Consider the following 14,270-nt stretch of genomic DNA (forward strand, 5'->3'; position numbering starts at 1 on the left):
TAATGTACCCCTCACTTCTTAATTTCATGTGGTGCATGCTCATCTCTGCAAATTATAAGTAAAATTTTACTAATATTAATTTTGTGTGAGGCAGAAAGTTGTGGATAAAATGTAGCCTCAAAGTGATTACTTTTTATTTAAACTGCAGAATTACTTTTTTATCTGTACAATATGTTGATTAAAATTCCTTGACTACTCTGTTATGTTTATTAAATAACTAATGCATGAAGCACAGAGCATACCTGACCACAAAAGTATATAGAAGTATATTTTTGTTTATTTACTTTACTTTTTTATTTACTGAACTGCTTTTTATAACAGTTTAACCAACAGCAAAGTAATAATTTTATATACTTAGTCTTTTTCATGGTTTAGTGTTTTTGAAATATTTTTTTTTTGTAAGTTGTATTTATATAGATACAGAGTAATAGCAGATGACTTTTATATTTAAAGAGGATGTTAGTTGAGTATGAGCATAATTGCTTTCTTATTGCTATATTTTGAAAGCCATCAAAATATTGTTTTATTTATTATTATTTTTTTATTTTGAAGGTTTTCATAATATTTCATGTGCCATTTAGATGAATTGCTGTTTTATTTAAACTCAGTTTCAAGAATTAATTTGTTTATTGTTAGTAAGATTATAATATTTTGGTAAGATTATAATATTTTAACTGTTGTTCATTTATTAGTTTGTATTTAATAAGGAAAATAAACTTAAATGGAAAACAATATAATAATAGCAAATTATTACAATTTTATGCAATGGTAAGCTAATTACTTTTTTTTTTTTTATCAGCGGGATCACTAATTTGGGAATATTTGTATTTTTTTTCTCATCCAAACACAAATATCAGAATTTAGCATTGAATCAACAGGTTTCCGTACCTAGGATTTCTTATTAAAGGGTTCTACTGAACCTTGCAAACCCCCTTCAGCTCAGCACTGGTTTTATGTGAAATAAAAATTTCTTTATTTTTTTTTTTATTTTTTTTTTTATTTGTTTTGCTGTTACTGGTAATTACAAATGTGCAAAACCGGACTTAGGAATCTGATTTGACTTATCAAAAATAGAATATTAAATATTGTGCGTTTTTTTTTTTTTTTTGCAGTCATTCTTAAATTAGTTATCTTCATAATCTTTAGTTAACATAAATTCAGTGTACAATTACTTTATTTGTCTTCCTCTTCATCATTTTTATATCTTCCTTTGAATTTTATTAATGCTGTCTTATTCTATCTCATCTAATTTCATAATCATTTCATTGAATTTTTGTTAAACAGTATCAGTATTTAGCTCCTTATCCCTTGCTTCAAGAAATTTATTTATTTTATTAGAATTCTGTTTTTTTTATATTCATCCATGAAAATAGTAAATTTTCTGTCTGCTTACTACTCACCTTGAACAACTGTTAAATTGAATTATTGCTGAAAACATCTAAGTCAATATACACAAATACAGGGTAACTACAAACCTCCTTTACAAAACTGAAATGTTTTTATGTGAATAGGTTAAATGTACAAACTTGAAACCAAGTCTAGATGTAATAGAAGGTATCTTTAAGAATAAAAGAAAATTAGAAAACAATTCTTTGCTTATGTTAAAACTAGAAGGAGAGAGAGAAACTATGTACCACACTGCTCTAATTTTTACAGAAATCTTGCATGTGGAAAAGTTTGAAAAGCTTTTCAGAAATTGAAGTATATGATGTTAAAATTATTTTTTTGGCCTAGTTCCTTTGTTACTACATTGAAGCAACCAATCAGGCCGGACACTGGGTGCTAAGCATTATAGTGATCAAATGATTTTTCTGAGTAATTCATAGTTTTTACTCAAAGCCACAGTTCTTCTGTAGTTTAAAAAAAAGTTTTTTATGTTCTCTTTAATCAATAACTTATTCTTATGAATTGTAAGCAAGTTTAAGAAAGTAAATCCACCTTTCTTGGATTTCTTGGGTGTGTCAAGCTCATACTCACATCTGGTGAGTATGAGCTTGGCACACCCAAGGTCCTGAGCTGGATATCATCATTCTTCTCTTTCTTGGTGATTCCTTTCTACTTCTTCTCTCTCTCTCTCTCTCTCTCTCTCTCAGAGTAATAGGGAAATTTTTTTTTTTTTTTTTTTTTTTTTTTAGCTGGCGCAGCATAAGCCTCAGACTTCCTTGTACCATATGGCTAATAATAATAATAATAATAACCGTAATACCACTTGGTCACTCTAGTGTCACTGCTCCTGCCTCCCCATGGCACAGCCAGTAACCTGGGAGAAGAAATCCACTCTCCCAGGATTGAAAGGAGTAAAGATGGATAACAACATATTTCCACCTTTAGAGCCGTCGAGCTCAAGAACAGTGACAAAAGACAATGAAACTGACTTTTCTCAACCCAAGAAGTTGAAAACAACTCCTCAAAAGGAGATACCAGCTTTTCTCATCTTACATTCACTATCAGAACAGCCCCTGAGCAAATTATCACCATTCCTTGTGCAGAAATGCATTGAGACTGCTGCAAGCTCACCTAAATCAGTAAGGTGACTCCAGTTGAGTGATCTTCTGGTTGAGACTACCCAATCTCAACATTCTGTGAAGCTATTAGAGCTTCACCTTTGAAGGACACCCAATAAAAGTTACTCCCCATGCCATACTTAATTCCTCTACAGGAGTAATAACAGAATGGGATTTATTAACCGTATCAGAGGAGGAAATTGTCAAAGAGTTATATGAACAAAAAGTCATCCAAGCAGGGAGAATTATTATGATTCAAAGTTGGTAATCTTGTTCCAACAAGGAGCATAATTCTCACATTTAACACTCCTAGCTTACCAACATCTGTGTAAGCAGGCTATCTGGATTGCTCTGTCAGACCATATATCCCAAATCCCATCAGGTGCCACAAATGCCAAAAATATGGACACTCCCACACTGCATATCGAGGTGAGGCAATATATCCTAACTGTGGGTCAAAAGAGCATAACCAATCTGATTGTACCACTCTGCATTGCCCAAATTGTAAGGGTAACCACTCGGCTTCCTCAAAAACATGTAAACTGTGAAAGTAGGGGAAAAAATTGAAAAATATAGAGTAGAAAACAAAATGACATACTCAGAGGTGAGAAGACAAATAATTTTGATTACTTGTCTTCTCAACGTTCATGGACAGAGACAATGCATATGTATGCCATGGCTGCTCAACATTTCCAGTCAGTGGGGATTCAAACTGATGTATCAGTTCCTCTGTATGTATCTCTTGCTGGCCCCGGGTGCCAAGCGATTGTGACTGAGCGATTTCTCTGTGCTATTACTGCGATTTCTCAAAAGTGATTTATAGTTATTTTGCGTTCTTGACGTTAATAAATCTATTCATTTAAAAACAGCTCTTGTTACAAAAACACTTGTACAGAGCAAGAAAGGAAAGGCACCTTTCTTTATTTCTTCTAGTTTACTACTAACCACTTACTACTTTTCGCTTGGTCACACCAGGCACTGCTCCTGCCTCCCCGTGGCGGGGCCGGTAACCTTGGCAGAAAAGTTCATCTGCCAGGGGCTAAGAGGAGCCAACATGGAACAAAGTATGTTTCCAACTTTAGAGCCGTCGAGCTGTCGGCCAAACACAGAAAATGACCATGATTCGTCGCAAGCAAAGAGGTTGAAAACCAATCCCTCGGCGACAGACTTACCTGCATTCTTAATTATGCACTCACTATCTGACCAGCCTCTCAGTAAGCTATCCCCTTTTTTAATCCAAAAACACCTGGAAAGTATTGCAGGGTCTCCCAAGACGGTTAAGAGACTGCAATCAGGAGACTTACTTATTGAAACTATAAATGGCACACACTCTGAAAAATTACTAAAAAAGACAACTTTCGCTGGTATTCCAGTGAAAGTAACTCCACATGCAACCCTAAATACATCAAAGGGTGTAATATCTTGTTGAGACCTGATGAATGTGACGGAGGAAGAAATTAAAGAAGAGCTTCAGGAACAAAATGTAATTGCTGTAAAGAGAATTATGATAAAAAAAGACAATATTCTCACACCTACCAGAAATATCATTCTTACATTCAACAGTCCAAGCCTACCCTCATCAGTAAAAGCTGGATATCTACTTTGCCGCACTCGTCCTTTCATACCCAATCCGTTGAGATGTTATAAATGCCAGAAGTATGGCCACTCTCAAACAACATGCAGAAGCAACCCAGTTTGTCCCAACTGTGGTTTCTCCGATCACATTCAAAGTGATTGTTCGGTGAAAGAAATGATCTGTCCCAACTGCAAAGGCAACCATCCGGCCTACTCTAAGACATGTGAGAGGTGGAAAACAGAGAAAAAAATTGTGAAATATAAGGTTGAAAACAGAGTTAGTTATCAGGAGGCTAGAAAATTAATTGCACCGAGTATACCTAACCGTACCTATGCCAATATTACAAAAAAATATCAAACCATTGCCACACAAACCGATGTTACCGTTCTGTCAAACACTTCCATCTCTGACTGGGCTCGGGCTCTCCTCTCTCAGCAACAGTCCAGTGCCGTTAAGCACTCAGACCAAGCAAATAATACGCCTCTCACAATACCAGCAAAATCTCAATCTCCGACAGTGAATGCCACTACAAATAATGATAGTTCGACTTCGAAAAAGATTATCCAGGACAAATCGATGCAGGCAGAGTATCCATCCAAACAGGAAGATCCAATTCTGGAAATATTTGCTGAAGAAGAGATGGACACTGGTCGCCCTTCCTTTCCAAAAAGAGACAAACCAAAGCCAGAACGCCATAAGACAGCCACGTCAGGTACAGCTTCTTCCTCTAAATTCAAATAATGTCTAACATCTTGCAATGGAATTGCAGAGGCTTTCGTGGAAACATTGACGACATCCGTTATTTAATTAATCGCTACTCTCCAGTTGGTTTCTGCCTGCAAGAAACCTATTTAACTCCTCAAATTTCCATTTCCATCAAAAACTACTCGGTCTATAGACGAGATCGGAATACATCCGATTCTGCTCGAGGTGGTGTTGCTATTTTAATTAGTACAGGGATTCCAGCTAAGCAAATTACTCTCCAAACCCAAATGGAAGCTGTCGCTGTGCGTCTGATTACTCAAACTGCATTAACTCTAGTCTCAGTTTATCTCCCACCAAACCATGCTTACTCTTATAATGATCTTAAAGAACTTTTATTGCAGCTACCCTCCCCTATCTGCCTGCTAGGGGATTTCAACGGCCACCACCCTTTATGGGGTTCATCTAAATTAGACAGACGCGGCAGATTGATTGAAACTTTACTGGAAAAAGAAAACCTCACTCTTCTTAACAGTGGCTCACACACCCATATACAGTTACCTAATGGACAGACCTCTGCCATTGACCTATCGATTTGCTCCCCGATATTATTTTCAGCTATGCAATGGTCCACTCTGGATGATCCCATGGGCAGTGACCATTTACCAATTGTTTGTAATCTGTTGACTACACAACCACCACTAGATGAACCCTGCAGGAAATGGAAATTCTGTAAAGCCAATTGGGCCAAATTTCAATCAGCAATCACTCTTGACAAAAAAACTATTCAATTACAGCCCATAGATGAAGTTACTGATTATATTACATCCCGTCTTTTAGTTGCAGCTAAGTACTCAACTCCATTATCAAATCCCCCGTCCCGATGGCATTTCAACTACTGGTGGAATGAAGAGTGCACAAAAGCAAAGAAGGAAAAAAATAAAGCATTTAGTTTATTCCGTCGATCTCCAACCACAGCTAATCTAATTAGATACAAGAAACTAAGGGCAAAGGCGCGTTACATTCAAAAGCAGGCCAAGAAAGATTCTTGGATTAGGTTCGCATCAACTGTCAATAGAAACACTGACTCCAGACTAATATGGAAAAAAATTAGGCAGCTTTCTGGTAAGTTTCCAACTGTTCCTTCCCCAATTCTCTCCTGCAATGGGCAAGAACTCTCTGCTCCTCTAGATATAGCCAATGCCTTGGGCAAAACCTTTGCTCAAATATCGGCTGCATCAAATTACACTTCAAAATTCCAGAAAATTAAGACCGCCACCGAACAGAGACCTATCAACTTTCGAACCTCACTATCACTTCCCTATAATCAGCCTCTGCAATATTGTGAACTTTTACAGGCCATCAGAACAACACGAAACAGTGCCCCTGGGCCAGATGGCATATATTATGTCATGCTGCAGCATCTCGATGACAAAAACTTACAACTGCTTCTAATCTTTTTTAACCGGATCTTCCTGGAAAATATTTATCCAACCTCTTGGCACCATGCTACAGTTTTGGCGTTTTTGAAACCTGGAAAAGATCCCTCCAATTCTAATAGTTACAGACCAATATCTCTGTCAAGTTGCCTTGGTAAAATTCTGGAAAAAATGATCCATAGTCGACTCACTTGGATCATTGAAACTCAACATCTACTGAGTAATTGTCAACATGGCTTTCGCAAAAACAGGTCATCCATAGATCTGATGATCAAGGCGGAATCTGAAATTCGCAATGCCTTTGTTAAAAAACGAACACCTTGTCATGGTCTCCATTGATATAGAGAAGGCATTTGATACTACCTGGCGGTATGGCATTCTCAGTGACCTATATAATCTTGGTCTACGAGGCAACCTACTCATATTTATTAGGAACTTCCTGAAGAGCCGATCTTTCCAGGTGAGATATCAAAATTCCCTTTCTGCTACATTCTCGCAGGAAGAAGGAGTACCGCAAGGATCAGTTTTGAGTGCAACATTGTTTGCCCTTAGAATTGATTCCATTACAAAAGTTTTCCCAAATACTGTAGAGGCTTACCTGTACGCTGATGATCTCGCTATTTCTTGCCATTCTCAGAACATGAGATCTATCGAAAGGCAATTGCAGATGTCCCTCAATCAAGTTCAAAAGTGGGCTGAGCTCAATGGATATAGTCTTTCCCAACAGAAAACAGTTGCGATCCACTTTTGCTGTCAACGCAAATTGCATGCAGATCCTGAACTTCGGATTTCAAATTCCACCATTCCGATTGCCAGCAATATGAAATTCTTGGGACTAATCCTGGACAGTAAGCTCAATTTCTTTGAGCATGTTAAATTAATACGTACTGCCTGTCTTAAAAAGATCAACATGCTAAGAGCTTTATCTGCCCTCTCTTGGGGAGCAGATCGTACAACTTTGCTGCTCCTATATAGAGCACAGATTAGATCCCGTTTAGATTATGGTGCTCCAGTTTATGATTCTGCCCGAAGGAGTGTGCTATGCTGGCTGGATCCTATTCAACATAATGCACTGCGGATTGCAATTGGTGCATACAGGACATCTCCAACTCAGAGCCTATACATTGAAGCTCATGAGCCCCCTTTGCATCTTCGTAGAAAAATGTTATTACTTAAATATGCAGCCAAAATACAAACTTGCTATTCGCATCCTATTCAGCCATACCTTTTTAATCAACCACTGGTTAATCTCTACAGAAATAAACCAAGTAAAATCCAACCAGCTGGCCTACGGCTCCTTGAAATATCAGAGAACTGGAATGTTCCTCTCCACAATAGGCAACAGATAAAGAATTACTCTCATCCACCATGGACTACCTTTCCTCAACTGACCTGTGATACCTATTTTCTTCAATGGGGAAAGAATTGTCTACCGGCTGTGACTATGCAACAACTCCATGCTAACCATATTCAAACCTATGCTGACTTCTTGCCGATATATACGGATGGTTCCAAATCTCTGTCAACAGTTGGAGCAGCAGCAGTGTTTCCCTCTGCTATCATATCAGCTTCTCTTCCACCTGGGTATAGCAACTTTTCAGCAGAACTGTATGCAATACAGTTAGCTCTAGAAAATTTGACTCTACATCCATCTGCAAAATATATAGTTTATACTGACTCTCTCAGCTCAATTAAAGCAATGCAGAATACATCACAAAAGAATCACCATATTTTAATGAAAATCAGGAGTTTGTTATTGCAGATTTATCACCGTCAACAACTAGTGAAGTTTTGCTGGATTCCAGCACATACAGGTATAAAAGGGAATGAAGTGGCTGATACATCTGCCAAAAGTCCAAGTTCAGACCTAACTTCTGTCCCTATTCCAGCGCCCGATTATAATATCTTAATTCAAGCAGCATGCATTGCACAGTGGACAGAATTATGGCATAACCAAAGGAATAACAAACTTTTCCAGCTGAAACAATACCCAAAGTTCTGGCACTCCAGCAATCAGACAGTGTCGCGGGAAGAAGTGGTACTCACACGAATGAGAATAGGACACACCCATTTGACTCACCTCCATCTACTAATGGGCGATGATCCTCCTCAGTGTCCACACTGCTTAGAACATCTAACAGTCAAACACATTCTGATTGACTGTTCACAGTATCAACAACATCGAGCTGCAATATTTCAAAATCTGGCTAATCGTCGAGAACCATTGACATTATATCATGTCGTTGGAGAGGACGCATGTGTTAACGAACTATTTTGCTTTTTAGAACAAATTGGAGTGTATCATCTTATATAATAGGCTTCAAAACTGAAACTAATTTAAACTAGATTATTTTATAATACTCCTAGGAATAGGTGCACTATAGCCATAGCAGCTAATGTGCCAATAAACAACCATACCACACACACACACACGTATCTCTTGCTAACTGGCATGTTCGTTGCTCGCTACCTTGAAACAGTCTCCTTCACAAAAAACAACTGAACAAATCAGTAACATCATAATTACCATTCCAACCGATGTTTCCTCAACAATAAAACCAAAAAGTCTCAGAAACCATGAAATTGTAATTATCACTCCACCAGAATGGCCATTGATGAACATCGTGATTTAGATGATGGAATCCTAGAATTACATGTGGCTGATGAGGTGGATGTGACCCCCCTTTTTTTTTCCTATGAAAGACAAAACAAAAATAGATCAATACAAGCAAACTACAACTAAAAAGCAGTCAGAACCAAAAACAACCCATAAAATCACATAATGGAAAGAATCCTTCAATGGAATTGTAGAGGCTTTCGAAATACAAAATATGATTTGCAGGATCTTATTAATTGGCATGAATTAGCTACCATAGCCTTACAGGAAACTCTCTTAAATTCTCTGGTGTGTCCTACCTTTAAGAACTATGCTATCTTTAGATGGGATTGAAGTATAGACATGCCAGCTCATGGAGGGGTGGTGATTATTGTCAGAAAAAACATTCGGCTAAAATGTTTCTCTTCAGACTCCTTTTGAAGTAGTGACAGTGCGCATTGTAATTGGTATTACTCTCACAAGAGCTTCTATATATCTCCCTCCTAATTTCTCTTTCTCCTCAGATAACTTTAAAAACCTAGTAGATCAGCTGCCATCTCCCTTTTGCTTATTCAGGGACTTTAATGCTCATCATCCACTATGAGGATTGCCAACAATAGGCAAAAGGGGCAAACTAATAGAATTCCTGCTTGATGCTCACCTTACCCTGTTAAACACTGGTGAGCCCACCTATATCCATTTTTCTACAGGATCCATGGCTGCAATAGACCTTTCACTCTGTTCTCCATCCATATATGCCAATATGGAGTGGTCAGTTCTTGATAATTCACTAAACAATGATCATCTACTGATCCTTTGCAAGATTCAAACACTAGTAAACTTGTCCCTATCACAGTGCTCCAACTGGAAATCCTTAGGACATACTGGTATGAATATGCCTCTCTAATTCAGTTTTACAATGGTATAATCCAGTCCAGCCAATAGATAATATCACCGATCATATAACCAACCAGATATTGCAAGCTGCTACTTCTGCAATACCTAAATCTCTGTCTGGAAAATGCAAATACAGTAGTTACTGATGGAATCAGGAATGCGCACATAATAAACAAGAAAAAAATAGAGCTTTGAATTTGTTTTGAAAATTCCCTACAACTGCTAATCTTATTAACTTTAAAAGACTCAAGACCAAGTTCTGCCAAATAAGAAGAAAAGCAAAGAAAGACACCTGGATAAGTTTTACCTCCACCATTAAAAAGGATACAGAAACAGGCTCATCTGGAAGAAAATTCAAAATCCAATCCTAAACTGGAAAGGACAGGAGTTGTCCACACCAACAGAAATAGCTAATGCATTAGGCGAATAATTTGTCAGTATATCAGCAGTGTCCACATACAGCCAAACCTTTAAAAAAATCAAGGCATCTGCACAACAACATAAAATAAAATTCTCTACTAAGTTTATCACATCCATATTATCACAGCCATTCACTTTAATGGCACGTTTAGATTCTCTCAATAAAACATCCAGTACTGCCACTGGTCCAGATGGAGTCTGCTATATAATGGTAAAAAAATGAAATAACAAAGCTGTAAGCCCCCTGTTGAAATTCTACAATAGAATATTTTTAGAAAATAGTTATCTGCACTCCTTGTATCACTTGATTGTCTTAGCTTTTCCGAAACCAGGGAAGGATCATACCGTCCCACACAATTAAAGGCCAATTTCACTGACTAGCTGTTTAGGCAAAGTCTTAAAAAAAAAAAAAAAAAAAAAATGGTACACAGGTGGCTAACATGGTTTCTGGAATCCAGCAATCTGCTAAACAGAAATCAGTATGAGTTTCAGAAGGATCGCTCAAACTTAGGTGTGATGATCAAAGCAGAAAAAGATATCTGCAATGCTTTCATAAGGAGACAGCATCTGGTCATGGTTAATCCTGATATTGAGAAAGCCTTCAAAACCACTTGGCAAAATGGTGTTCTTAGGACCTTTGTTCTTTTGGATTGAGGGGTCAGTTACCCTAATTTATACACAACTTTCTACATCACAGAACATTTCAGGTCAGATATATCAACAGTTTATCCAAATATTTTGAACAAGAAGAGGGTGTACCACAGGGTTTCATCCTAAGTGCAACATTATTCACAATAAGAATTACTAATATTACATGAGACATACCAAAAAGTTGAATCATACATGTTTGCTGATGATCTCATCTCTTGTCAGTCACAAACTATGAATGCCATTGAAAGGCAACTTCAACTATCCATAGCCAGAATAGAATCATGGGCACAATGGAATGTCTATTCCTTAGCAGAAAATAAATCAACTGCAATTAATTTCGGAAAAATATGCAAACTACATCCAGATCCTGAAATATATTTTAAGAATAACCTGATTCCTCTTATTTTTGTTTATTAGGTTTATAGCCAGCCAGTAAACTTAATTTTTAAGGAGACAGCTCTTAAGAAATTGAACATCTTAAGAGCTGTCTCCTGGGGTGCTAGATACTCTGTTTCACATCTCTATAAAACTTTAATTCAATCCCACTTAGATTATGGATCACCCAAAATTTGTGAGGTCCCTATTCAAAAATTACTTGCTGAGCCCTGGGGTCCTGTGAAAAAATAAATATGGGGTATTTTTGTAATAGTTTTTTTTTTTTTCAAATTTTACAGCTCTTGGAGTGACAATAATGTGGCTAACTAGACATTAAGACAGTGGTAGGCTTGTTGATAGAAAAGATGCAGATGATATTATTATTTAGACCATTTAGCACAGGGGCTTGTTCGACAGAACCGGTTCAACATGACTCCTCAAGGAACTGTTCCTTGTTGCGCCTAAATACAATTCAGCCTAGTGCCCTGAGGATAGCCATGAGAATCTTCAGAATATCTCCAGTCCACATTGAGCCCCCATTGCAACTCAGGCAAAAAAACCTTACTTTGTAACTATGCTGCAAAAATTAAGTATTCCATCTCATCTTACCTGGGAACACTTGTTTGATCCTCAATATGTAATTCTATACCATAATAAACTAATGAAAACCACCCTGCGGGTACCCGATTGCAAGAGATCATGAACAGTTGGAATATTAATTTTCAGCATATCCTTGATGACTGTACTGATCCTGAACTTCCTGGATTCAAATCTCACCTCTTTGTGATAATTTATTTCTGAGGTGGGAAAAAGGCTCCCTGCCAAACAACAACTTGCAGCAGCTACACAAAGCCCACATCTTAGAAAACGCAGAGAAACTATTTTTTTACGCTGATGGCTCCAAAACAGATGAAGCTGTAGGTGCTTCAGCAATTTCTTCTACCTTCTCAATATCTGTATCTTTTCCTACTGAATGCAGTTCTATACCACAGAATTATATGCAATAAAACTGGCCCTAGATAATATAAGCAAGCAGCATTTCAAGAACTAAGTGTAGTCACCACCATTCAGTCTGTTACTTCTCCCCACCATCTAATTCTGAAACAGATCCAATACAGATTATACCAATATCAAACATCCAACCAGATTGTCACCTTCTGCTGGATCCCTGGTCATGTCAGCATCCCACATGATAAACGTGCAGATCGTGCTGGTAAACGTCCTGATCGATCATTCTGCCATCTGAAAGTCCCATACACTGATTATAAATCCACTGTTAAAACAGCATGTAGGACTCAATAGTCAGAACTGTGGCAAACTCAAGTCAATAATAAACTATTCTTGATTAAAAAAAGAACCTCACTATGGACTTCCATTTCAGGAGAAGCAGGCGAGAAGTCATTTTGGCAGACTCCAAATTGGTCATTCTTATATGACTCATCTGTTCTTGTTTATGGGAGAGAACCCTACTCAATGTCCCATCTGTCAGACCCAACTAACAATTAAACATATTCTGATAGAATGCCCTTGTGAATGATGTTACCATCCTGAACAAGGTAAATGTTGGAAGTGATCACAGAATGGTAAGGTGCACACTTGATATAGATGTAAGAAAAGAAAGGAAAAAAACTGACTTGAGTAAATAATACGAAGGTCTTTGAGATAACAGAAGAGGAGAAAAAGCAGTATGTACTGGAATTTAAGAACAAGTTTGAGTTCTGCAGACAACTCAGGACCAAGATATCGACGAGGAATATTTCAACTTTCTGAAAGTGATAAAGCCCAAGAAACCTATAGGTAAAAAGAAATCCAAAGAATAAAAAATTAGTCAAGAAACACTTGTCATGATGAACTGAAGACAACAAATTAAGAGCAAGATAAACACTGACAAGAAGAAAATTGAGTATACTGAGTTATGCAAAGCCTTTAGAAAGAGACTCAGAGAGGACATCAGATTTAACACAAAAGAAGAACAAGCATTAAGGGAAAACAAAGGACTTAAATCAGCAGCCATGAGCAGTGAAACTGAAGAATAGCAATGGTGTACTTATAAATAGCAGAGAAGACATAATTCAAATAGCAGAAGACTACTATAGAGAATTATACAAGGAGCAAGGGAATGATGCCAGCAGTGGGGAAGATGGATTGCAAATTAGTAACACGTACGACATACCTGATTACCTTCCTGATGAGGTAGAACATGTGTTAAAGAAAATGAAGAATCACAAAGCCCTGGGGAAGATGAAGTTACTGTAGAATTGTTAAAATTGGGAGGATGAGACATGGCACAAAAACTGGCAAGACTCTTCACAAAATGCATTAGAAAATGTGATACCTAAGGAGTGGAATAATGCAATCATAATTTTTCTGTATAAGAAAGGAGATAAATCAGAAATTGGAAATTATAGACCAATTAGCTTGTTATCCCACATGTAAAAGTTGTTCACAAGGGTCATTACTAACAGATTAGAAAGAATACTTGATGAGAATCAGCTGAAAGAACAAGCTAGCTTTAGGACAGGGTTCTCAACTATGGATCACCTTCACGTAATATCACAGCTAATGGAGAAAGCAAATGAATATAAAACACCATTATGCCTGGCATTTGTGGATTATGAAAAGGCATTTGACTCCATACAGCATAAGGTAATGTTTCGGGCACTGGAAAGACGAGGCATAGACATCACGTACATTATGATTTTGAAGAAAATATATGAGAACGCTACCCACTTTATTAGACTAGACAAAGACTGTAGCAAATTTAGAATTGAAAAAGGAGTTCGACAAGGACACACAATATCTCCGAAATTGTTTACTGCTGCCCTTGAGGAAGCTTTCAGAAGATTAGACTGGTCGCAGAAAGGAGTCGATGTGAATGGAGCGTACCTAAACCATTTATGATTTGCAGATGACATTGTGGTCATAAGCCACGATCCCAAAGAATTAGAGGAAAATCTTAATCAGTTATGCAGAGTTAGTAAGAATTTTGGACTAAAGATGAATATGGCTAAAACAAAAGTAATGATGAACAAGTATACCATAGAAAGGGATATAATAAGTGAAGGAGCAGTAATTCAAAAGGTGGTGTCATACTTATCTGGGACAAGTTA

General features: G+C 37.3%; 1 protein-coding gene across 12 annotated transcripts in view; it reads left to right on the top strand.

Moving 5' to 3' along the window:
- The window catches only part of LOC150091249 (tyrosine-protein phosphatase Lar-like), a 1,641,114-nt gene that overhangs the window by 987,014 nt on the left and 639,830 nt on the right, over positions 1-14,270 (top strand). The window lies entirely within an intron of this gene.

The sequence above is a fragment of the Mastigoproctus giganteus genome, chromosome 1, assembly GCF_048544385.1.
Source record: "Mastigoproctus giganteus isolate SK-2022 chromosome 1, ASM4854438v1, whole genome shotgun sequence".
In the NCBI taxonomy this organism is placed as follows: Eukaryota; Metazoa; Arthropoda; class Arachnida; order Uropygi; family Thelyphonidae; genus Mastigoproctus; species Mastigoproctus giganteus.